Source organism: Mustela nivalis (genome assembly GCF_964662115.1).
Source record: "Mustela nivalis genome assembly, chromosome: 2".
Classification (NCBI taxonomy): domain Eukaryota; kingdom Metazoa; phylum Chordata; class Mammalia; order Carnivora; family Mustelidae; genus Mustela; species Mustela nivalis.
This window is the reverse complement of record NC_139021.1, coordinates 144,883,617-144,910,308: the sequence shown is the minus strand read 5'-3', so window position 1 is coordinate 144,910,308 and position 26,692 is coordinate 144,883,617. Positions and strand designations below refer to the sequence as shown.

The window sequence follows — 26,692 nt, the reverse complement described above, 5'->3', positions numbered from 1 at the left end:
CTTGGACTCTGACCTGAGATGTTGGTGCCTGACAGCACCGGGGCCATGTCTGGCCTCCTCCATAGCATCCATTTCTTCTTGGGGAGCTTGCTTGGTTTTCCTGCTCACCCTGCTGGCCCCACTTATCCCCTATTGGACCATGCCAGATCCTGCAGGGCCCACATCACTCATGCCTGCTCCATCTGAGTGGCTCTGGTGTGTGATGGTGCTTGGTGGCTTTCTGATACCACCTGGCCTCCATGGGAGCTGGCAGAAGGGCTGCTTTTTTCCAGCAGTGGGTAGGGCGGCCTCAGCTCAGCAGTGGTGGAAGTGGATGCTCTTGCACCAGTTGGTGCTCTGGGGTTCTCTAAAGAGGAGCAGTTGGGGTTTCTTGGGCTTGCAGACTGAGCCTCCCAATTTCTGTGTGTTTCCATGAAGCGGAACCTGGTTAGAAGGGGGCTGAGCTGCTGGAGGGGTCTCCGTCTGTAACTGAAATATAGTGGTCATAAGAGAGGCACAGGCATGTGTGTGTGCATGTGTGTATGCAGGGCGAGGTGCATGTGCACATGTGTGTGTGTGTGTGTGTGTGTGTGTGTGTGTGAGTGTGTGAGATAGGCGCAATCGATAGAACTACAGCATGTTCTAACCTAGTGCCCAAGCCCAGTGCTCTTTGTCGAACTAGGCAGCTTCCATTCAAATTGACTCAGCTCTGCTGAAGTCTTTCCATAGGCCAGGCAGGGGTCTAGACTCTGTGGGTAACTGCTCTGTGTGATGAGCCAAATGGAGAGAAAGCCTTGGACTTGGCCTTGAGAGGGTCTGAGTCCTCCCCAGCTCTCTGAGGGTCTGAGTTCTCTCCCACCTTTGTAAACAGCACAACTGCAGTGACAGCATAGGGACTGGGCTGACCCTGAGGTTTCCTAACCCAGCCTGGGGAGGGTCTTCAGGCAAGGATTCCTGGTGGAAGGGGTGACCAAGCAGAGCCTTGGAGGAATGGAGGTAGGCACACAGTTTGGGAGAGGGCATTTCAGCCAACAAGCAGCAGGGAAAGGCCCAGAGCTGCCCAGGATGGAGGATGCTGGCGTCTTAGAGGGAGGGCAAGCAGTTCAGTATGGTGTGGGGGGTGGAAGAGGTGAGGGTGGGCTGGGAGGTAAGGGTCTGGCCCTGATCACAAGCTTCCTGCCACTGCAGCCAAATGTGTTGCTGCTGAGTGATTCTAGGCAGAAGAGTAATATGAGCAGACTTGAATTTTAGGAGGATCCTGCTTGTTGAGGGTGAAGAGTGGGCTGGAGGCAGCTTTGGTTTGGACATCTGGGTGGGAGACGATGACTAATATGAGGCTGTGGCAGTGGGGTGAGGGGAGCTCAGAGGTCCTGGGAAGGGATCCTCCAGGCAAGGCTTGGGGACTGGTGCGATGATGGGGAAGATGGAAGGACCAGGACGCCTGGATTGGGGTGTGTCTGGGGATAGGAAGCCACAGCAGCTGTCTGGAACGATCCCTCTGTGCCCATCCTTGGGTTCCCCCTAACCTAAATAGTTTTGTTGCTGCTCATGGTGACTCCTAAATCTAAAAAAAAAAAAAAAAAAAAAAAAAAAGGAAAAGAAAAAGAAGAAGAAGAAAGAGAAAAGAAAGTCTCAGCTATTGCCTGTAGTTATCTCCATTTTAGAGATAAGGCAGCTGAAGCCCAGGGAGGTCCAGTGACTTACCAATGTCACCCAGGAAGAGAGGGGGGCACCTAGGCCTCTGCCTCTACTTTTAGAGGCTAAACTGACAGTGTGAGGTCACTGCTTGAATATGTGCTGTGTTCTAGGGCCCCTATGGGGTTCTTGAAGTATACCTTTCCATTTAATTTGCCTAGCAGCCATGCAAGGTGAGGATTGTTTCCTTCCTTCCTTCCTTCCTTCCTTCCTTCCTTCCTTCCTTCCTTCCTTTCTCTCTCTCTCTCTCTTTCTTTTTAAGTTTTATTTGTTTATTTTAGAGGGGTGAGGGGCAGAGGGACAGGAGGGAGAAAGCACTCAAGCAGAGAATTGCAAAACGCCCAACATGGGACTCTGTCCCAGAACCCTGAGACCATGACCTGAGCCAGAATCAAGAGTCGGACACTTGGGGCACCTGGGTGGCTCAGTGAGTTGAGTCGGACACTTGGGGCACCTGGGTGGCTCAGTGAGTTAAAGCCTCTGCCTTCGGCTCAGGTCATGATCCCAAGGTCCTGGGATCGAGCCCCACATCGGGCTCTCTGCTCAGTGGGGAGCCTGCTTCCTCCTCTCTCTTTCTGCCTGCCTTTCTGCCTACTTGTGATCTCTGTCTGTCAATAAGTAATAAGTAATAAGTAATAAGTAAAATCTTAAAAAAAAAAAAGAGTTGGACACTCAACCATCCAATCTGAGCCACTAAGGTGCCCCAAAGATTGTTTTTCTTAATTTGTCTATGAGTAAACCAAGATTTTAAATGGTAGAGTCACTCTGCAAGGTCCTACTCTGTAGGGTTGGGATGCACACCTAGGTGACTGATGGCTAGTGTCTTTCTGTACCACTAGGCTATCCTGCTTTTCACTTAGGGATCTAGGGTGGAGTGGTGTTTAAGCAAACCATGCAGATAGGGGCAGGTACCCTCCCTAGGCTGGTCCAGCTTCCGAACCTGGCTGCCCAGGAGAATCACTATGGGAGATTTTAAGATGTGGTCACACCTGGGCTCAAGCTCTGATCATTGCAGTTCCACTTCTGGAGGTCAGACATGGGCAATTTATATTTTTAAAATGGCCCCAGCTGATTCTCATGCCCAGTGAAGGCATAAGACTACTGGTCCCAGGCCTCAGACTGGTGACATGTAGATAGCAGGGAGCCTAGAGACCCTGCTGTTTGCTCCCTCTAGCTGCTGGACATGACTCTTGAGTCTGGAAAATCTCATTAAAGACAAAGTCACTTTTCGTGATAGTTTTTTGTGCTGAATTTTGGAGATGAACTCTGAAAAGGCCTGCATGAAGCCAAACCACCTGGCTTGTGAGCAGGTGGAAAGAGGAGGGGAAAGAGGAGGCGAAGAAGCATGAAATGGCACAGTTTCCCTCCAGTCTAGCACAGCCGTGGTGAGAAGTTCTCCCTGAATAGCCTGCCCTCCTTGCTACACCTCATAACCCACTAGGAGCTCCTGGCTATGATGGGTACAAGCTCCTCCATGGACCTCAACTTCTGTAATCCCAGCAGTTCAGTGCCAGGAACAAGAAGAATGTCAGGTCCCCTCCCTTCACAGTTTCTACCTCTCTTTATTCAAGTGTTTCATTTTCTTCCTCCCAGAAGAAGCTACCTATTTTCTTTCCTTCCAGCACTCACTGATGGTTTCTTCTGTCTGTGCCAGGCCCTGTTGGAGGGGCTTTAGGGATTATAGAAGTGAGCCAGTCTCTGCCTCTGTCTATTGAATTATCTGTACAAGGATCAGACAAGAAACACGTAGAAAAGGAAAAGGGCTCTTGGCCTTGGTTGGGGGACACAGTGCCCTTGGGGCTCAGAGGAAGCATGATTCCCTTGACTGGTAGTCAGTAAAGGCTTCTTGAAGGAAGAGGCATTTTCAGCTGGTCTCTGAGTCCTGGGGAGAACCTGCATGTGAACAGAAGGAAGAGTAATTGAGGATGATGTGGGGACCGTCCAAAGGGAGAGGTGAGAGAAAATCCTTGAAAATTTTATGCACTGGCAAGGGACACTGTGGGGAATGTATGGGGAGTAGTGAATCAGTTTAGCTGGTGGAAGGGCCAGTGAAGGGGGGAATAATGTTGGAAAGGTAGGTAGGGGCCAGGTCACAGCCTTGTGATTGTTTGGACTGATTTCATATTGGATGGGGGGATAAGAGGAGAACTTTTGTAAAATAAATTAAGATGGGAGAGAAGGGACGCAGGTAGAGCCACCAGCCCATTACAATGCAGGTTACCCATGACTGAGAGAGAAGAGCTTTGCTCCTCTGGTTTTCATAAGGATTCTTATCATAAAGACTGATCCCCATGTAAACTGTTCAAAGTCTCATTGCATTCAGTAACATTGATGTTCTGAGTTTGCTGGCCATACTGAGGAGTTGTTGAGTTTGGCCTTGATCCTGCTCCTGAAATGGAAGAGCAGGGAATCATTGAAGGAGCAGCAAGTAGAGTAGGGAAAAGAAGGAAGAAAGAGGTTGTCATGGTGGAACTTTCGTTAAATTGGTTTCTAAATCATGTGTTTTTTTTTTTAATATTTTTAAAAATTTATTTAACAGACAGAGATCACAAGTAGGCGGAGAGGCAGGCAGAGAGAGAGGGGGAAGCAGGCTCCCTGCTTAGCAGAGAGCCCGATGTGGGGTTCGATCCCAGAAACCTGGGACCATGACCCGAGCCAAAGGCAGAGGCTTAACCCACTGAGCCACCCAGGTGCCCCCTAAATCATGTTTTTGATGCAAATAGTGAATCATTGTATTTTTAAATATTTCAACTAGTAATTGCTCATTGCTGGTATGTTGATATAGTGTGTATTTTGTATATTTATCTTGTATCTAGCAATGTTGCTAAACTCATTTAGTTTTAGGTGTGTGTGTATTTGTGTGCATCTCATCCCATTTTCTGCATAAATGATCACATTGTCTGTGAATAAAGACAGTGTTTGTTTTCTCCAATCTGGATATCTTTTATTTCATTTTCTTGCCTTATTGCAATGACTCGAACTTCCGTTAAAAAAATTTTTTTTTTAAAAAATGCTACATAAAAGTGCTTGAGAGTGAACATCATTGTCTTTCTCCTGATCCTAGCAGGAAATCATTCAGTTTTTTTCACCATTAAGTATGATTTTAGGTATAGGTTTTTTGAATGTTTTTTTTTTTTTTTTTTTTTTTAGATTTTTGTAGATGTCCTTTATCAAGTCAAGTTTCCTTCTCTGTATAGTTTTCTGAGAGTTTTTATTAGGATGACTGTTTGAATATATACATTATATATATATATATATATATATATATATATATAATATACACATATATATAATGTTAGTATGGTAAATTACATTAGTTGATTTTTGAATATTAAATTACTTTTACATTCCTGAGATTAAATCCCACTTAATCATGATTTAATATCATTTTTATATATTGTTGGACTTTGTTGCTGAATTAAAAAAATCTGTATTCATGAGGGATATTAGTATAGTTCATTCTTTTTTCTTATAATGTCTTCGGGGTTGTCAGGGTAATTTGTTACTGGGGTGATTTTGGCTTAGTAGAATGAACTGGGAAATATTCATTCCTTTAAAATTTTCTGGAAAAGTCCATGTAGAATTGGTATAATTTTTTTCTTAAATGTTTGACAGAATGCACCTTGGAAGTTTTTAAACTACAAATTCCATTTCTTCAATGCACTTTAAGGCTATTTAGATTATCTGTTTTTTTTTTGTTTTGTTTTGTTTTGAGTGAGCTTTACTAGTTTATATATTTCAAATTGGTCCATTTCATCTATGTTGCTGAATTTACTGCTGTTCACAATATTCCCTTATTATCCATTTAATATCTGTGGAATCTGTAGTTATGTCACTCTCATTCTTGACATTGGTAATTTGTATCTTCTGGCTTTATCCTGATTAGTGTAGCTAGAGGTTTGTCCTTATTAGTGATCTTAAAAAGTTAGGTTTTGGTTTCATTGATTCCCCTATTTGTTTTCAGTTTTATTAATTTTTGATCTGAACTTTATTATTTCCTTTTTTTTACATACTTTGGATTCAATTTGCTTTTTTTTTTAAGTTTTTTTTTTTTAAAGAGTAGTCTTAGTTTTTTTCTCTTTTCTTTCTTTCTTTCTTTTTTTTTTTTTTTTAAGATTTTATTGATTTATTTGACAGAGAAAGAGAACAAACAGGGGGAGTGGCAGGGAGAGGGAAAGGGAGAAGCAGGCCACTTCCCCCGACCCCCTGCCACCATGGAGAAGGGAGTCTGATGTGGGGCTCCATCTCAGGACCCCGGGATCATAACCTGACTGAAGAGAGATGCTTAACCCACTGAGCCACCCAGGCACCCTAAGAACAGTCAGATTTACAACAAAATTCAGATAGAGGTACAGAGAATTCCCATATACCTCTGCCTTCACATGTGCTTAGCCTCCTCTGTTATCAACATTACTTACCAGAATGCCAGAATGATAATTGTTTGTTTAAGTGAGGATGCACCCACACAGACATGTTGTAACTACCCTGAATCTGTAGTTCAACTTAGGAGTCACTCTTGGTGTTGTACATTCTGTGGGTTTGGACAAATGTATAATGACATATACAATCATTATGATGTTATATCAGGTACTATAGTATACAAACTATTTTCACTGCCCTAAAAATTCTCTGTGTTCTTCCTACTCATCTCTTCCTTCCCACCTCTGGCAAACACATCTTTTTATTGTCTCTATAGTTTTGCTTTTTTCGAAATGTCATGTAGTTGGAGTTGTACAGTATGTAGCCTTTTCAGATTGGCTTTTCACTTAGTACAGGCAGATTTTGTGTTTTGCTTTATTGAGCTTCACAGATAATGGCTTTTTTTTTTTTTTAAACAAATTGAAGGTTTGTGGCAACCTTGTGTTGAACAAGTCTATTGGTGTTATTTTCCCGCAGCATTTGCTCATTTTGTGTCTCTGTATCACATTTTGGTAATTCTCACAATATTTCAAACTTTTTCATTATAATTATATCTGAATTGCTGCAGTCTCATGATAAAACTAACAGATGAGGATTTGTTTCTTACGGTTGAGCAAGGAAAGTGGCTTATAGAGGTGGGATCTGTTCCCGGTGAAGATGCTGTGAAGACTGTTGAAATGATAACAAAGAATTTCGAATATTATCTAAACTTAGTTGATAAAGCAGTGGCAGTTTGGAGAAGATTGACTCCAATTTGGAAAGAAGTTCTGCTGTGGGCAGAATGCTAGCAAACAGCATCCCTTGTAGAGAAAAGTTGTTTGTGAAGGGAAGAATCAATTGTGGCAAACTTCATCATTATCTTATTTTAAGAAATTGCCAAAGCCACCTCGGCCTTCATTTGCCACCACTCTAATCAGTCAGCAGCAATCTGCCTTGAGGCAAGACTCTCCACCAGCACAAAGACTATGACTTGCTGAAAGTTCAGATGATGTTTAGTTTTTTTTCCAATAAAGTATCTTTAAATTAAGGTATGTACATTGTGTTTTTTAGACATAATGCTTTGCTACACTTAGTAAACTACAGTTTTGTATAAACATAACTTTTATGAGCACTGGGAAACCAAAAAGTTCATTTGATTTGCTTTAGAGTGATGTTCGCTTTCTGCAGTAGTCTGGCACCAACCTATAATCATCTCAGCTATGCCTCGTGTATTTAAGGTTCCTTCATATCTTTTCATGGCTTGATAGTTCATTTATTTGTAGCAGTCAATACTATTCCATTGTCTGGATGTACCACAGTTTACTTATCCATTTAGCCACTGAAGGACATCTTGGTTGCTTCTAAGTTTTGGAAATTAGGAATTAAACTACTGTAAACATCCTTTATTGGACAGAGTTCACAAGTAGGCAGAGAGGCAGGAAGAGAGAGAGAGGAAGGGAAGCAGGCTCCCCACTGAGCAAAGAGCCCGACTTGGGGCTCGATCCCAGGACCCTGAGATCATGACCTGAGCCGAAGGCAGAGGCTTAACCCACTGAGGTGCCCAGGCATCCCTATGTCTTCCTTCCTAATCTGTATACATTTATATCCTTTTCTTGCATTTTGACATTTTAGTAAGGGTTACCACTATGATGTTGAAACGGATTGATGAGAGAAAACATCCTTGCCTTGTACCTGATCTTAGTGGGAAAGCTTTGAGTTTGATGTTAGCTGTAGGTTTTTTTGTAGACAGTCCTTATCCCGTTGAGGAAGCTTTCTTCTAAGTTGGTTGAGAATTTTTTTTTTTTTTTTTTTACAAATGGGTGTTGAATATTGTCAAATGCTTTTTCTGCTGTTGATGTGATCATGTGATTTTCTTCTTTAGTCTCTTGATGTGATGGATTATGCTTATTGATTTTTTGAATGTCAAACCAGGCTTCCATACCTTGGATAAGTCCCAGTTCATCATGGGGTATGATTCTTTTTATACATTGTTACATGTGACGTGCTAATTTGTTGGGGGGGGTATTTGCATCTATGTTCAGGAGACATATTGATCTGTAGTTTTCTTTTTTCATAAAGTCTTTGTCTGGTTTTGATATTAGGGCAATGCCTGCATCATTAGAAAGTAGGAAGTATTTCTTCTGCTGCCGTCTTCTGAAAATGATAGTTGAGAAATGGTGTAATTTATTTCTTTATGTTTGGTAGAATTTAGCAGTGAACCCATATGGGCCTGGTACTTTCTATTTTGGAAGGTTATTAACCATTGATTCAATTTCTTTAATAGATATAGACCTAATCAGATCATCTGTTTCTTCCTGTGGGGATTTGTCTTTCAAGGTATTGGTCCATTTCACCAGGGTTATCAGACTTGTCATAGTGTTCCTTTATTATCTTCTTAATGGGATCGGTAGTGATGTCCACTCTTTCATTTCTGATATTAGTAATTTGGGCCTAATCCCTTTTTTTTTTTTTTTTTTTCTAAATCTGCCTAGGTGAGGCTTACAGATTTTATTTTATTCCTTCTTTTCAAAGAACTAGCTTTGGTTTTATTAATTTTCATTATTGATTTCCTCTTTTCAATTTCATTGATTTCTGCTCTAATTCTTCTGCTTGGTTTAAAATTAATGTGCCCTACTTTTAGTTTCCTAAAGTGAAGCTTAGATTATTTACTTTAGGTCTTTCTTCTTTTTTAATTTATGCATTGAGTGCTATAAATTTCCCTCTAAGCACTGTTTTCCCTGCATCCCACAAATTTTGATAAATTGTGCTTTCATTTTTATTTAATTCAAAACATTGACTCATGTGTTATTTACAAGTACTTGGGATTTTCCAGCTATCTTTTACTGGTTTCTAGTTTAATTCCGTTATGATCTCAGAGCACAAATTGCATGATTTCTATCCTTTTAAATTTGTTAAAGTATGTTCTGTGGCTGAAAGTGTGGTCTATCTTGAAGATTCTCTGTGAGCTTGAGAAAAATGTGTGTTCTGTTGTTGTTGGATGAAGTAGTCAATAGATGTCAATTAAATCCAGTTGACTGATGGTGTTGCTGAATCCAACTATATTCTTATTGATTTTCTGCCTGCTAGGTCTGTCCATTTTTTGAGTGAGGGGTGTTGAAGTCTCCAACTATGATAGTGGATCTACTTCTCCATACAGTTCTATCAGTTTTTGTTTCGTGTAGTTTGATGTTCTGTTGTTAGGTGCATGCACATTAAAATTGTTATGTCTTCTTGGAGAATTGACCTCTTTATCATTATGCAATACCTTTTTTATCCCTGATATTTTTAGTTAGTTTCACTTTTGCTCTATCTGAAATTAATATAGTCCCTCCTGCTTTCTCCTGATAAGTATTAACACAGTGCATTTTTCTCTGTCCATTTTCTCTGTCCATTTTCTTTTGACCTTTTGTATTTCAAGTGGACTTATAGACAGCTTATAGTTGGGTCATGTTTTTTGATCCATTCTGACAATCTCTATTACCTGGTGCATTTAGACCCCTGAGATTCAAAGTGATTGTTGATATAGTTGGAATAATATCTATCGTATTTGTTACTGCTTTGTGTTTGTTGCCCTTGTTCTTTGCTCCTGTTTTGATCTTCTACTCTTTTTCTGCTGTTTGTGTGTTTTGTTTTTTGTTTTTGTTTTGTTTGTTTGTTTTTCCCAAGAGACAGAGAGAGAGCACAAGTAGGGGGCAGGGGAAGGGCAGAGGTAGAGGGAGAGAGAATCCCAAGTGGGCTCCATGCTCAGTGTGGAGCTGGACATGGAACTTGATCTCACGACCCTGAGATTATGATCCCAATAAAGAGTCAGATGCTTAACCAGCTGAGCCACTGAGGCATCCCTGCCTTTTGTGGTTTTAATTGAACACTTATTTATATTTGTTCTATTATATCAATCTCAATTCAACTTTGAAAATTTGTATTTGCAAATAGAGTGCAGTACATTCCTAGGAGAATATTTGTATTTATGTTTATTATTTTTTCAAAAACAAAATAAAAGCACAACACGATTATTATGATAATTGGTTAGCTTAATGAACATCTTGCTTCTTTGGTGTCTCTAATTACTCAATATTTAAATGAAAATTTGGGTTTTCCTGTTGGTTTTCAGCTGGAGCTGAGAAATCGGATTCTCTTCCTTTCCCAAACTTGGACATTTTTTACATTTTTGCAGCATTTCAACTAATGACTATGAGTTTTTGGTTTAAGTTCAGAGTTGCAAAATATAGATGAGTGCCTTGCATCAGTCCTTCAGGTAGTCCCCGGATAGTCTATAACAGACATACAAAATAATTTGTGAATAAGGTCTGTTCTGCTTTCTCTGGAATCAGGGATTAAGGGTTCTAACTGGGAACATGGGCTGTCACCACTTCAAGACTGCTGTCTTGTTGGAGATTGAGTAGAGCAGGTCAAGTAAAAATGTCACAATGCTTTCCTATTGTTTTCAAGTTCCTTTTTTTTTTTTTTTTTTAATTAACTATTCTCTTGGCTCTGTAAACCTTTGACTCTTTTCTAGAGTTCTGACAAAATTGTTTCTGGCTATTTCTGCTGTGTGTGTGTGTTTGTGTGTCTGCATATGTGCATGTGCACATGCTTTAATTTTTCTCTGTGGATATGAGAGCTTACAGCTGCTTCCTCTGCTGCCATTTGCTCAACCTTCATTTTTTGGAAGATATTTTTGTTGGGTATAAAAATCTAGGTTCATAGTTTTTCTCTTTGAGTACCTTAAAGTTGTTGCTCCTTTGTGTTCTTTTTTGCATTGTGTCTGCTAATGAATATATTGTCTTTATCTTGTTCCTCTGTAATAACATGTCTTATTTCTTTGGCTGCTTTATTTTTGTCTGTATTCCAATTTTGAGCATTTCAATTATGATATGCCTTGAGGTAGTTTTCTTCTTCATGTTTCTTGTGCTTGGGATTTCTTAAGATTCTTAGATCTGTGAGTTTATAGTTTCCATAAAACTTGGAAATTTTTCATGAATTATTTCTCTGAATATATTTTCTTCTCCTTCTCCCTTTCCTCTCCTCTGGGACTTAAATTACACATATGTTAGACCATCTAAAGTTTCCCAACAGCTCACTATACTTTTCTTTATTCTTCCTTCCTTCCTCCCTCTCTCCCTGTCTTCCTTCTTTCCTTCACTTTCTTGTCCTCCCTCCCTTCCTCTCTTTCTTTCTTTTCCCTCTTTTCTGTATTTTATTTTGGATACTTTCTTTTACCAACTTTTTAAGTTCTTTTTTTTTTTTCCTGCTACATCTCATCTGGTGCTAATCCAGTTAAGTTTATTTTTTTAATCTCATACAATTCAGTTTTTCTCTCTAGAATTCTAATTTGCATCTTCTTTTCAATCTTTCATGCCTTTGTTTAACTTTTGAACATATGGCATATAGTAATAAGGACTGTTTTAATATTGTCATCTGCTCATTCTGACATCTTTGCCAGTACTGGTTTGGTTTGGATTGATTGATTTTCTTTTCCTATGGGTAATATAGTTTACCCTTGAACAGCATGGGTTTGAACTCCCTGGATCCACTTATTCATGGATTTTTTCCCCCAACAAATATACTACAGTACTGTTAAAGTATTTTCATGATTTTAAAATAATATTTCTCTCTAGCTTACTTTATTTTAAGAATAGAATATATAATGCATATAACACACACAATATGGTTAATCAACTGTTTAAGTTATTGGTGAGGCTTCTAGTCAATGGTAGGCTATTAATGGTAGGCTAAAGTTTTGGGGAAATAAAAAGTTATATATGAATTTTTGACGGCACAGGGATTGGCTCCTCTAACCCTCATGTTGCTCAAGGGTCAGCTGTATTTTCCTGCTTCTTTAAAAAAAAATCCCGAGTTTTGATTGGGTTATAGGATTGTGATGGATATTTTTATATTCCTAGAAATATTCTTGAGCTTTATTCTGGGATGTGGTTAAGTTATTTGGAAAAAGTTTGATCCTTTTGAGTCTTGCTTTTACCACTTGTTAGGCAGGATCACAGCTGTGATAGCTGGGGCGGGAACTTTTAATGTTATCTACCCAAAGTGGATCACGAGATTCTGGTTGAAAATGGCATTGTTCTTGGCCCTATGTGAAGGACTAGTCCCTCAAATCTTTTGGAGTGGATTTTTTCCCAACCTTGGAAAAGATCAACTCTGTTGAATACTTCAGCGGGATCTTTTGAAAACTCTCCAGATTTCTCTCCTTGTATACATCTCTCTTTGGTACTCTGTCTTGATACTGGCTGCCTTTATCTCCCTCAATGCTCAGATTCAGATCCACAGCTCAGGGCATCTGCTGGACTCTGCCTGTGTTCCCCCTCCCCCAACCCCCACCAATGTTGTTCTGGAAACTTAAGGCAGTAGGCTGAGGCAATCGCAGGGCTCATCTTTTTTATTTTAGTCCCCCAGGGATCACTGTCCTTTGTTGTCTCATCTCCAGTATCTTGAAAACCATCATTTCATATACTTTACCATTTTGGGGGGTTGTTTCAGGAAGGAGGGTAAATCTGGTCCCTTTTACTCCATCTTGGTAGAAGCAGAAGTCTGAGGTGTTTTAAAAAATATGGATAATTTGACCTTATTTAATAAAAGGGGGAATGGAGACGATGAATATGCGAGGGATGGTGGAGAGGAGGCAATTGTTGTAATGGGATGAGAAGGGACAATTTAATGTTTTAATCTGCCACTGACCAATACTCTTTCCAGGCTCCTGTGGGTGTTAGGGAGAATATTTCCTAGCAGCCCCTGCCTTCAAGGAGCCCATGATTTGAAGGGGCAGGAGAAATGGTTTATAGTTGTTTTAATCAAGAGGTACAGTTGCTGAGACAAAGCAGATGTTTCATGTTTCCAAACTATGAAGAATTAGATTCATTTAAAACATTTTTCACTGAATGCAATTATAAATGCAGTTCCAGGAAAGCCTACAAATCAGGATAGATTTGTTTAGCCATTAAGAGAAGAGGATGGTTAATTTTGTGAGGTGTCTGTAGGAAGGAGCTTGAGACTCATGTGTGAGCCTCCTTGGTCTTTCCTCTGCAGGAAGCCGCGGTGCCCCCTTGCACAATAAAATGGGATAATGACAGGCATCTTGTAGGGTTTTCATGGGATGTACATGTAAGTCACCCATCAGGGTGCCTAACATCTAAGAAGTGATCAGCAAATGGGGTTCCCATGTCTGTGCAAATGAGTCCTGTTAGTGTCTTTTGCATAATGTGATGTTCTGATGGGCATTTCCACATGGGTCCCAAGTTTCTATGCCTATCAGTGTTGGAGCCTTCCCAGACAGGGTGGTGTGGTGGCTTTCTGCATTCTGAGAGATGCCATTTCTGGCTCCTGTGGACCCTTCTTCATTCAGAGTCACTCCCTCTTGATCCCCTTCATCAGACAAGTCTGAAGGCCCAGAAGGACAGCAGGAACCAAGGAATTATCCTTGACATTTTATCATTTCAATGTCTCTCCAGTCCATCCATTTCCCTCCATTCTTATGGCCTTCAGACTAGACCAAGTGGCACATCTTGCAATAGTCTAATCATAACTACTTTTGTCCCTATTCCATTATCCATTATCCAAGGCATGCGCAGGAAAGGGGCAGTGAGATGACCAAGTCCTACTGACCTTCTCAGGTCGGTCTTCTGAAGGCCCAGAAGGACAGCAGGAAGCAACAGGATGTAACCTCTATCTCCAGAACATTGCTGCCAGCCTGCCTCAAAAGAGGTCAGCACCCCAGGAGCCTGGGACCTCTCTGTGCCCTGCATAGGTGACAGGGGACATCATCTCAGAGGCCATCCTAAGTTGACTGGATGGAGTTATCCTGCTCCTCCCTGCCCCAGGGACCTTAGAGCTAATTTGAGGGACTGGTATGTATGAGCAATGGAAGACTCCCAGTGTGCCTGGCCCTTGACACCCAGTTTGTTCTCCTGACATCGTAAGAATGCTCTGGGGGGTAGGTATTGACTTTTTGACAAGAAAGCTGAGGTTCACAGAGGTGAAGGAACTTGTTCAAGGTCATGGATATTTCTTAGCTTGGATATGAGCTCAAAACTGTCAGCCTCCAAATCTCAATCCTTCTAATGTGCCCCATAGGTTCTGTTCCTGTTCTGGAAATCTGGTTTGGGGTCATCATCATGCAATAGGCTTAGTTAGAAAGCCAGCTGGGGGCACACACGTTCATGGCAGCCTGCAGAGTCCCGGCACCTGTGCTGTCCTGGGCAGGTGCATGTGGCATTTGTTTGCTCCTTCCTTGCATTGTCAGAATAGGCCAGCCTGGGTGACAGTGACAACAGCCTCCAATCTTGGTGACTGATATCTCACGCAGGCTACACATCCATCATGGGCTGGCCTGAGGGCGCTGCTAGCCTGTCATCATCCTCCTCACTTCAGAAATCAGGCTGAGAAGCCACCACTCTCTGCCATGCCTTTGGTGATATGGGTAGAGAAGCATGAACCAGCTCAGAGTTCTGCATGTCCCAACCTGCTTCCATTTCATTGGCCCTAGTAGATCACTGGCCAGGCTTGACAGTGATGTGGGAGAGCATCTCCACTGGTAACAGTCTCCAGTGGCTGCTCGGTTCCACTCTCCAATGACTTTAAGAGCTCCTGGGGATTCTTCCTCACCCCAGGCTGGAGTTGGAGCTGCCCAGCTCTCTGCCTTCAGGAGTTCACCCCCTATTGGAGGGTGGTCACAACCCCAAGAAAGGGATGCCCCTGGGAGAGCACAGGGCTGTGGGGTACCCAAGACCTGTGACACATTTTGCTCATGGAGAATTGCTGGAGGTGGGGGGAGACCACATCAGAGCCTCCAGTTCAAGGATGAGAAATCCCCAGCAAGGGACAAGAAATGAAGGGGCTTTGCAGTCTGAGGGACAGGTGTGCAAAGGCATGGAACCAGAGCCAAGAACATGGTGCTGGGTGAAGGCCAGTGGGTTGTGTGTTTGGAGCCCCAGGGTGCTATGGGATTGTGGTGAAGAGGAAGGGGCTGAAGTAATGGGAGGCCTGGGGGTGTGGCTTTCTTGGCTTATGCTGTCTGCCTGCTGAGCCCTGGTGACGGGATTCTGGCCAGTGTGTATGGAGAGCACTGGGCACCCTTGCTTTGAAAGCCCAGCTAGGCACCTTGCATGCATCAGCCATCGGCTCATCCTGGATCGTTCTTGGCTGCAGCAGGGGTCTAGACCCTTCTAGCTTTTGCTGGCAGCCCCTGCTGTTCACTTTGGGGTGGCGGGTGGGGATGAATCAGCTCCATTCTTGGAGAACAAAAGCTCCTAGGTTGCCAGGGAGATGCAGGGGCTGCTGCCTGCACTTCCTGGAGTTGTGGTTTGGTGTCGGCAAGAAATGGGGCAAGAAATGGGGACTCAGTGTGCCTGGAGCCGAGCTCTGTCCTGAGAAGGGGCCGGGCTGTGTTGAGCTGCCTTTCCACGCCTTCTTTGTGGAGGGAGGCTCTCTGTGGGTCAGAGCCAAGCAGAGGCTCCTCTGCCGATTGTCATGTGAGTTTAGGCCCCCTGGTCTGCTCTCTCTTTCCTTAAATTGAGATAATACCTGGCTTGCAAGGTGGTTGAGGTATTTCATGAGAGCAGAGGTGGAAAGCCCCCTGTCTGATCATTTATTCAATAAATTCTTATTGCTGTCTGCCACGTGCAGGCACTGTACCAGGGCTGGAATCCATGCGGTGACGTGGGGCTGACGTGACCCCGTGATGAACAGACAGCCTGGCTGGCACAGTGCTGTGCACAGAGGAGCTCTCACTGATTGCTGGTTAATGTTGTTCTCCAGGTCAGGAGCTCTGTGAGTGGGGTGTGGGGGCTGTTAGGAGAGGAGCATTTTTGGGAAGTGGAGCGATGGAGGGAGTTCTAGTCCCTGGTGCCATAGCCCTGCTGGAAAGAGGGTGAGGATCATTGGATGACCCTTCCATGAACTTAAGCTTCCTCATGAATGTGAGTCCCAGGGTGCAGGGGCGCCCTAGAGGGTTTCCTGAGCCAGGGAGAGCTGCTGCATTTGCCTTTGGAGCCTGCCAGGGAGCCCCAGTGCAAGGATGAGCTGGCCTTTGCCTCCTCTCAATTAGCAGGTGAGGAGTGGGCTGTGGCCAAAGGCATGGGGACTAGGAGGCCAGCTGACAGCCCCTCAGAGGTTGGGGGTTGGGAGAGTGGGGCAGAGGGCCTCCCCTGCAGAAGGCTCCATCTCATCTGCTCTGCCCCCCCCCCCCCATGCACAGATGTGGGAAGGTGTAGGTCAGATTTAGGGGCTTCCGGCTGGGAAGTGCTGGGAATCTGTGAGGTGCATTTGGGGGTCAGACGTGGTATTGGGGTTGTTGATGATATTGAGGGCCGTCAGGGGTCAGGGGTGCCCTGGAATGAGATAACATTCCAGGAATGCTCTGTGGTGGGGTCTGGGGGAGGGAGAAGGGTATGCTTGGGGAACTTCCCGAGAGGGTCATTGTTGTCGTGCCTTGGGGGTTGACGGCTGGTCCTGGGGTCACACTGGGGCCAGAGGTATGCTGGGGAGTCTGTGATGATGGGGGTATTGGGAGAGGATCACTGGTAGTGTGGTGAGGGGGATCAGTGAGGATGAGGGAGCTCTCAGAGGCTGTCCCAGAGGCTTTGCATTTGAGCTCTGCCGGGTCTGTTTCTGGTCTCTGGGTCCCAGGATGGCAGTTTGGGCTTGAGCCTCTGTGAGGGGTTCCTGGGCAGAGAGGTAACTATGTGGCCTGGGGGCCTGGGGATGGGGTGAGGGGGTGAGGGGGTGGAGGCAGGGGGCTGTTGATCAGCCAGCATGGAGGGGGAGGGGCTGAGCCAGAGCAACCAGGAGCCAGGGGTGTGGGAGGCTGGGCTGCTTCTCCCCGCGACTTTGCAGATGCTCAGGGTCATTACTTGCCGTTGTCACCAGGGAAAGTTGCAAAATGAAAATTAACTGTCAGAGAAGATTGATTCGTTTGATGTCTAACCAGGAGCAGCCTTTTATTACTGTAAAATGCTGATTTCCATTCGTCGCCAATGACAGGTGAGTCTTAGTGGCACTGAAGGAAGACAGACCCCCAGTCAGAACCCACAGAACACATGGCCCTCAGGGCCCAGCTCTCCTCCATCGTCTGAGGCTGTGGGAGTGAGACTCAGTGTCTGATTTCACTCACGGGGCAAGAACAGGTCTGTGGGTGGGCTACCCACGGGCAGGCCTGGTGGTGAGACTTGGAGCTCTGGATTCAGACACATCTGGGTTTAAATTCAGGCTGGGCCACTTAGAAGCTCTGTGCCCCAGGCAAGCCTGTGTCCTCATCTGTGAAATGGAAAGGGCGTACCTCTCTAAGTCTTAGACTTTGGAGCACTTGGCACAGTGCCTGGCACCGGTTCTCAGGGGACAGGGCTGGAGGGATCAGAAGCTGATGCGATTCAGGACTCAGATCACTTTCCCAGGAGCAGCACTGATCAGGGGTGCCCATGAGCTAGAAGATGGACCTGAGTCAAAAGAGGTGGAGCGGTCAGGGAAGTAAAGTCGGAGGCTAGTGAGGGCAGTTATCTGAGATGAGACTGTGCTCAAGCAGGGCAAGTCCAGGAGCCCATGCCTACTGGGAGCTGGGAGCCACCCCAGTGTGTGGCCTGGGGTGTTTCCTCTTGCCTCCAGCACTGTTTTAATTTCTTAAATGTAGCCAGGAAGAAAAGGGTTGGGCTAGTTGACGTCTCACCAGGTCTCAGTAATGGATGGCAATGATCAGGGGGGTTTCCTGGAGGTTAGGAGGCAGCAGCCGTTCTCCCCTGGGAACTTCTGGGGTTGGCAAAGGGTATATGGATGGTGACAGGTTGGAGGGGCTTCCTCATCTGGGGGGTTGGGGAAGAGGGGGCAAGTAGTGACACAGCAATCGAGTGGGAGGTCTCTGTGTTGGGCGTCTGTCTGCCCGCATGCCTGCCTCTTTGTTGCTTGGAAGGAGGCAGGGGCTGGGCCTGCAGCTGCCTGGGCAGAGCGGCTCCTGCGTGGGACACAGCTCCTCTCTCTGGTGACAGACTCACCGCATCGCTCTCCACTCACCTCAACAGTCTGCGTGGGGCCTTGGGCCAGCCTCTCCTGAGCAAGAAGATTGTGGAAGTGTCCTTCTCCGGGTGGAGCTGCCAGCCCTCTGAGAGGTGTTCAGGGAATGGACCTGGTTGGGAGAGCCCCCAGAGGGGTGTGGTGAGCTCAGGCTGGGTGTGCACTGACCACTGCTCCATCTGTGGGGCCCGCATCCAAAGCTGAGTGGTGGGGGTATGTGTGTGTGTGTGGGGGGGGGGAGGGCGTTGCATCAGGGTCCAGGTGTCCCCCAGTGCTGGGTTCCAGCCTGCAGGGTAGGGCACAGACCCAGCCCTGGCAATGAGGGTACAAGGCATCCTCAAGGGGCAGATGAGTTATAGAGAGGACAGGTAGGAAATTCCAGCAAGTTTCTAGGCCAGGGAGATGCTGCAGAGGATGAACAGAAACGAGAAATGAAGGACACATGGGTAGGGGGCTGCCAGTCTCTGGGGTACGGGATGTTAAAGCCTGAGGGTTATGGGGTTTCACCTGCCAATTGGGCTAGGCTCTTAGACTCTTACACTGCAGCTGCTGGGTTGGGAGAGGAGAGTGCCCAGCTGGGCATCACCATGGGGCATCCTGACCTGGCATTACATAGAGAGGTTGGTGAGATCCTTACTGAAAATGAGGTAGATGGACAGGAGGTCTCATGCTGCAGGGAAAAAAGCAAAACCAAAACCGAAAAACCCCAAACCAGGAACTGGGCCTGGGGGATAGAAGGCCTGGATTCTGCTTCTAGTTCTGCTGTGAACTTGCTGAGCTCTGGACAAGTCCCTTCCCCTCTCTGGCTTCTAGATTTTTTCTCTGTAAAATGCAAGCCATGGAATAGAAAAACGGACTTCAGATGTTTTCAAGAAGTGGGACCCTTTGTTCAAATGAAGTATTCCATGGCCCCTCCTGACTATGACCACTCTTAACTGAGTGAAACGGGTAGAGTGGGTGAAGTAAGGTGAGTGGGTCCCTGGTCTACTCCCCTCTCTCTTGAATTCCAGACACATTTAGGTCCCAGTGGTCAAGCTCATCTCCAAAGCTCTGCTTAAACATACTTGTGGATTTTAAACATTATATATATATTTAAACCAGTTTTTATTGAACATTTACTATGTGCCAGGCACTGTTCCAAGCACTTATGCAAATATTAACTCTTTTATTTCTCAGAGTAGCCCTAAGAAGGAGATGGTAAAACGGAGGCACAGAAAGGTGGTGACATTTCAAGGTCACACAGCTTCTGAGTGGCACAGCCAGGATTCCAGCCCAGGCAGTGGGGGTCTAGGTTCGAGGTGTTCCCCTGTTCCCTAACCCAGTAGATAACAAAAGGAGGTGGCGGGTCTCCTGGTAGAAGGAGGACCCAGCAGGTAATTAACTCAGTTGTTGCAGGCTCAGGGAACAGTCTCTGGAGGCCTGCCCCGTGGGGGTCTTCCTCTCACCTAGCTGGGAGAGGCCTATCCTTGCTGCTGGGACCGCCGAGGCCCTGCGACGTCAAAGGCGAGTTTATAATGGCAGCGTTGCACGCGTTGGCGCGTCGGAAATTGAATGCGGGAGTTTCTCCGCCAGGCACACACTCTAACCACCAAATTTATTTAAGCAGATAAAATGCAGGGGGTGTAATGTCAGATTAATGGATAAATAACCGTTCTGGTTTTTGGCAGGATGGCGGGGAGCGGCAGTGAGAAGCCTCATTATGTGCTGCTCTGCCTCGAAGAACAAGCCTCGCGCTGCAACCCCAGCACCCGGGCCCGCGAACAGAGCATTAAATTGTTGGAAATGGCTCCCCTTCACTCGCAGAACAAAGATGTTTTCTCCAGAATAAATTGCCTCCCTCTCCGAGCGCTGAGCCCCGGTTTCCCACAAATGCAGCCTATGCTCGTGGCTCGGCTCGCCGGGGGTGGGGGGAGGGATGTTAGGGAGAGGAGAGGGGGGACGGTGCGGGCCTGGGAACGCGGCGCGAAGGGCGCTTCCTGCTGGGGCGAGGGTACCGGCCCCATGGGCTCGGGCTCCGCGGCTCTCCGTAGCCAGCATTTGTGGCTTGGGGGAAGGGGAAGGAGCGGGTCTGCAGTTGTGTGCACAATGCCGAGAGTCTCCGGAGGAATGCGGTTCAGCTGGGGCGCGTTGAGAGGCTGTGCTGAGCTGTGATTATTAGGGCTTTGCGTTTCACGCCCTGGGTTTGCACGTCGCCTCACCAGCTGTGCGTTCCTGGCAAGTCATTTAACTTCTCTGAGCTCTGGTTATCCGTGAAAGGGAGATAACGGCCCCTCCCACCCGGGGTGGGGAGGAGTAATGAAACAGTGCGATCGGAGAGGAAAGGTACTCTGGACCGCGCCAGCCGCTGCCTCCGCCTACCTTGGGTCGAGGGGCGGGGGCAGGCAGAGCTATGGGCGGAGCTCCGCCAAGACTCCTCCTCCTGCTTAATGGGCTCTTGATGCCCAAGAGGAGGGGAGGTGTGGGGACTCTGGAGAGCGCCTGCTGCTGGGCCTTGCTCCCTTAACATGGACCAGGGGGTTGGGCTAAGGGACCCAAGCTTCTCAAGGTGGCTGGGCAAACAAGGCCCCCCTCTCCTGGCTCCCCAACAGGCTCCTGGCTGGGTGGGACCAGAATCTCAGGGAAGGCTTAGCTTTGGCCTGGGGTAAATTTTGGCAGATTTGGAGCTCCCGCACTGGCTGCCCTGGGCTCAGTAGGAGCAGGGCTCAGAGAAGCTGCTCGCGGGAGAGTAACTGCTTTCTGTTCCAGAAGAGCCCCTGTGTCCTTCTTCTTCCTCCTCCTAGAAGCCACATGTGGCAGTGGAAAGAGCACAGGCTAAAGCCAGACTCATTGCTGTCACCTCCTAGCTGTGTTACTCTAGGCAAGTTGCTTTCGCTCTGAGCCTCACCTTTGCCACTTGCTGACCCTAGAATAGTGCTTTCCCTTTGCAAGACTGATTATGAAGAGGTAAGCTCCTGGAGCAATGCCCAGCACACTCTAGGCTTTTTGGGCATTCATGTTCTGTAACAGGTATTTACAAAATGCCTACTCTGTACTAGGTCCTGGGCTGGTCTCTGATGATGGGATGGTGAGCAGGGCAGCTATGTGGTGGCTTCAGGGGGTTGGACTGGGGAGCAGGGCTGACCAGTGTACTGGTACTGGTGGCTCTTTGGATGCATACATGGCCCTGGTGTTACTTACATGTGCCGCCTGCCCAGGGCCCTCAAAGTTGGGTTGCATGTGGCAGAATCTGGCCTTTGGGGCAGCCTGCATCTTGCTCTGCCTTCTCCCTCCTCTGTCATGTGCTTTCCTGTTCCTTGCCTGCTGCACCAGAGTTTCTGACTGTTCTAGCCCCTAGTTTAGAAAAGTAATGTTCCAAAATTGTCCGGGGTTTGGTTTTGGTGAGCAAAGCCTGCCGCAGATCCATGGGGCATCAATTAGGGCATGGATCCCTAGTCGCTGATGGAGCGTCTGCCAGCGGGGTCAATGGGCACCCTTCAGGTGCTGGTGTCCCTGGTGGGCAAAGCAGATGAGGTCCCTGCCCTCATGGATCTTCCAGTCTTCTGAGTCGTGGTGGTTATTGGGCACTTACCCAGTGCCGGGCTTGGTGCTAGCATTTTCACATCTCATCCAGAGCATGGGCAGTGTCTGGTTTTGAATCCCACCCTCTTCCCTGACTGGCAGGCCCTGTCTGACCTGGCTTTTTGCTAGGGTCCCACGAGCCCTACTAACATAGAGCTCTGGGTTCTGACAGGGGCGGTTGGAACTTGACTCTGTCCCATGATGCTGCCGGTCACATGGGACACATACTCTGTGTGAGCCTGTCTCCTCCTGCACGAAATTGGGATGATACTCGCACCACCTTCCAGGGGTGTGAGGAGGAAGCCTCCAAGCATAGATCCTGGATGGTCGTGGGGCTTGCGAAGTGGCTGGGTGTGTTGCTCCCCAGGGCATAGGCTGGAGGCCCTGGCCGCTTCCTAGGATGGCAGCCATCTCCCCTCCAGCCCCAGTCCCAGCTCCTGCTCTTCCTCTGGTTTTGGAACCATGTTCGGGAGGCATGGAGTGGGCTCCCTGGGCAGCACTCCATCTCCCACCCACCAGGTCTTTGTTTAGCTCAGAATTAAAGCCGAAGCAGAAAACACAAAACATTTCCTACATCGCAAGTGAAGGAACTGTCTGTCTTGTGTGAGCTGCCGGTAATTGTGGAGTCTGGCTGTGGGGGCCTCCCCTGGGAGGCTCGCTTTCCATCACTGTCCGTGTCTGTTATCATGGTTATCACATTCCCAAGCAGGCTCTGGGGAAGCGGGGCTGACTGGTGATTTTCCATTTTCTGGAGGGGCAGCTCCCACCTCCCCTCACTCACTTGTTCCGCCGGCCTAACTCCCTACAGCATTCTCTCGCCTCACCTTGAACCTTCTGTGGTGTCACCTATTGGTGTTATTCTTTCCGGTGTGTTTGTCTGTGTCCCCACTGAGAGGGTGAGTTCCTGAAGACCCTGCTGGGTCCAGGCTGACATGTGCTGCAGGGATCATTAAAGATGCTGGGATAAGGAAGGGAAGCCAGGCACTTCTCTTGTGCGATAGCTCAGGCCTCTGAGGCGGACCCAGCTTCTAAGTCTCATTCTGTCACCGGCTCTGTGACCTTCGGAGACTTACCTAACTTCTCTGAGCCTTGTTTCCTTCCTTTCTAAAATGCGGGTGAATCTGGTCCCCGCTGGCTGTAAAAGTTGGTGTAAGGATGATCTTGAAGTTATATCCACATCGTGGAGCTTAGCATCTGGCACATAGTACTTAGAAACGCTGGCTCCAATGGGGCAAGAAGTCAGGTCAGCTGGGCTTGAGTTTCCCTGTGGAAGGAAGAACAGAGAACGGGGCATAGGAGAGAAGCGTGGTTGTTGCCCAGGCCACTCCATAGGCTGTGGGGGTCAGGGGACAGACTCATGGTTGTCTGCGGACTAGGTGGGACTCACACTAAGAAGCTCAGGAGACACTGATTTTGGCTGAATTCATGCCAGCACATTAATTCACAGGCAGAAACCACAGGGTGAAACTTTTACCCCCGTGTTGGTGGTGCCCGTGTTTCGCCTGTTTTTCTTTATAATTTATCTATTAATATTTTTATTTATGTAATTTTACCTGTAATATACACTTATGTGATTTTTATCATTTTTTAACAGCACATTAAATCACAGGGAGAAACCACATTAATTCTCACATGCTCCCCCAGAAAGGAATCTCAGTGGGAGGTCCTAGCTTGGCCAGCTTCTCCAGGAGCTAGGGGGTCAGGTGCTTCCCACATCCATCTCAACTGGAGGAACCCTCTTGGGGGGCTCTAAAAAACTTCTTGGAAGCGTGCTCTGGATGGAGGTCAGGACATGGCCTCTAACCAGCTTTCTCCACATGCCTGATGTCCCTTGCTGGATTCTTCCCATCCTTCCCCCTCCTCTGTACCTCTGCCTCTCTCTTTCTCTTGTCTGCCCCCCTCTCCTGTATGTGCCCCTGCACAGACGTGAACGATTAGCGTTGCAATTCCAGCGTGGTTCTCTGCTTCCTTAAATTTCAAGTCATTAACTGTTTTTTCTGATTTGAAACTTTCACCCCCGTGTTGGTGGTGCCCGTGTTTCCCCTGTTTTTCTTTATAATTTATCTATTAATATTTTTATTTATGTAATTTTATCTGTAATATACACTTATGTGGTTTTTATCATTTTTTAACCTTTCAGAGACATTTTGTTTTCTGCATGCAGATAATTGACAGACACATCTGAGCAGGGTTGGGCACTAGAATGTCCTCGGTGAACATGGGCAGATCCAGATTTATGAGCAAGAGGAGAGAAAAATGCTGTTGAGGTCTGGAAGCAGCCAGTGTGGTGTCTATACCTCTGGGGTGGCCCGGCTGTCTGCCCACTGGCAGGGGCAGAGCTCGTCGAAGGGAGCACATCTGTGTTTTTAGGGCTTCTTTCGAGGCTTTGAGGGTGCAGCTGTGGAGCACATGGGACAGACTTCCCCTGTTGGCACCTACCTCTGGAAGCCCACAGATGTACCCTTTCCCTCATCAAGAATATCCCCCTCTCGGGGCACCTGGGTGGCTCAGTGGGTTAAAGCCTCTGCTTTCAGCTCAGGTCATGATCCCGGGATCCTGGGGTCGAGCCCCGCTTCGGGCTCTCTGCTTGGCAGGGAGCCTGCTTCCCTTCCTCTCTCTCTGCCTGCCTCTCTGCCTGCTTGTGATCTTTGTCTGTCAAATAAATGAATAAAATCTTTAAGAAAAAAAAAAAAAGAATACCCTCCTCCCTTTTTCTTGGAGATTTAAACATTATTCATCCATGAAACTTAGCATTCCTCTCCGTGTATAAACTTTTCCTTAGACAGGCAGTGTCCCTCTGATTTCTAATATCAGTTCTTTGTTCAGCTCTGGGAACTCTTCTTTTTTTTTTAAAAGATTTTATTTATTCATTTGACAGACAGAGATCACAAGTAGGCAGAGAGGCAGGCAGAGAGAGAGAGAGAGAGAGAGAGGAGGAAGCAGGCTCTCTGCGGAGCAGACAGCCCGATGTGGGGCTCGATCCCAGGACCCTGGGATCACGACCTGAGCTGAAGGCAGAGGCTTCAACCCACTGAGCCACCCAGACACCCCTCTGGGAACTCTTCTGATGATAGGCTTAGGAAGATAGCTGCTGTCGGTTTCTTATGTGTTCTTTAGGAACCCAAGCCCTTGCATTTGGGTTCTTCTAGCATTTTCTCTTATGCTTATCATTTTTCCTGTTAAAGAAAGCTTCCACTCAAGTATTCTGTGTCCTGGGTATGGTGGTAGACTGTCTTATTGTTCAAAATATTCACTGCTTCTCTCAGTGGGGGTGTGTGTGTGTGTGCGGGCTGCTCTGATGGTATCCTCCCTGGCCATGTGACTTGCTTGGGCCAATGAAATAGGGGTGAGGGTTTCTTAAGCCTCTCCCAAATGGAAGTTTTAAGAGCCATCACATGACTCTGGTGTATTTGACTTCTCTTCTGCCATGAGGGTTTGGGGCTGCTTCCTCATCCTGAATAAAGAAACCATAGAACAGAGCTGTGACCAACCAGCAATAAACGTGGACCCTGAGGGGAAAATAACCTCTTGTTGATGTAAGCCACTGAGATTTGGGGGTTGCTTATTATGACAGCATATCTTAACTTAAACTGACTAATATAATACTAATATGAATGATCTTAAATATATTTTTTGGTTTACTGGTATAATGTGTTGGCAGTGCCATTTCTGTTTTTTACTGCTTCCAAAAGCATTCTCATTAGAGGCATAGAGATATTAATTAAAAAACATTTTTTTTTAAAAAATTATTTATTTGACAGAGAGAGAGCGAGAGAGATCACAAGTAGGCAGAGAGGCAGGCAGAGAGAGGAAGGGAAGCAGGCTCTCTGCCAAGCAGAGAGCCCAATGCGAGGCTTAATCCCAGAACCCTGGGATCATGACCTGAGCCGAAGGCAGAGGCTTTAACCCACTGAGCCACCAGGTGCCCCTATTAAAAAACATTTTTTTTTGTAGTACAGATAACATATAGTGTTATGTTGGTTTCAGGTATACAACATCTTGCCTCAGTAGTTCTGTACATGACTCAGTGCTCACTGCTGTAAGTATAGTCACCGTCTGTCACCATACGTTATTGCGTATTCCTGACTATTCCCTATGCTGACCTCATCATCTCCACAGCTTATTGATTTGATAACTGGAAGTTTGTTCCTCTTCATCTCCTCTATCTATTTCACCCATTCCCCCTACTGACCTCTCTGGCACCCACTGATTCGTATGCAGGTATTTTGTTTATGACTCTGTTATTTCAGTTGATGTAATATATTTCTTGTTCTCTTTGAAAACAACTGGTAGCATTTTCCCAAACTCTTCTTACGCTCTCTGTAGGAGTCCGTTTCCGAGTCGGCCGTCCCTCCGACATTGCCCTCTTTCGTTCCCTCCCTCCCTTCCTTCTCTCTCTCTCCCCCCGCCTTCCTTCTTTCCTTGCTTCCTTCCTTTCTCTCTCTCTCTCTCTTTCTCTATTAGACTGCAGAGATTTTACTTCCTTTGCCTATTTGTTTATATTTGTGTTTTCTCTGTTGTCCTTCCTGCTTTGCTGAGGGATTTGGTGGCCTCCTTGGGGGTGGAAAGCCAGGTTGTAAGCCTGGACACCCACCCGGAGCCGTGGCTGGTGGTGGGAAGTGCGTAGTTGGAGGCTGGGCACGTTTTCCGCTTGTCACTGTTGGTGCTGCTCGCGCTCTTTTTTTTCAGTGATTGCAGACAGTTTTAATTGGATCAGAGAGAGAGAGTCCTTGGCACTGCTCCCCTGTTCTTTATCTTCCTGGAGATAATCCCTTTAGGTGTCTGGAGCTGGCTCTTATGTCACCTTCTCCCTTGCCAGGCTTTTCTCTGGTTTCCTCAGCCACAGCTTGTGATGAGTTTCTGTGTCCTGCACACCTGGCCTGGCTTTCCCCTCCCAAGCCTTCCCCATGGTACCATCGTCTCTTCTGGATTAGAACCCAGAGTGGAACTCAGCTCTAAGCTGCCATCTAGCTGGTTATTAAGCTGGAGGGGTTGGGGTGTGGGGGTGTGGGGTCCCTTCCTTCTTCTTCTTCTTCTTCTTCTTTTTTTT

General features: G+C 46.4%; 1 protein-coding gene and 1 long non-coding RNA gene across 3 annotated transcripts in view; both read left to right on the top strand.

The window, feature by feature from the left end:
* GRID1 (glutamate ionotropic receptor delta type subunit 1) overlaps window positions 1–26,692 on the top strand; it is a 691,195-nt gene that overhangs the window by 82,827 nt on the left and 581,676 nt on the right. The window lies entirely within an intron of this gene.
* LOC309859511 lies at window positions 13,807–19,936 on the top strand. The gene is made up of 3 exons (XR_014308741.1): window positions 13,807–13,931; window positions 16,951–17,064; window positions 19,752–19,936. It is a non-coding gene; the product is annotated as an uncharacterized lncRNA (long non-coding RNA).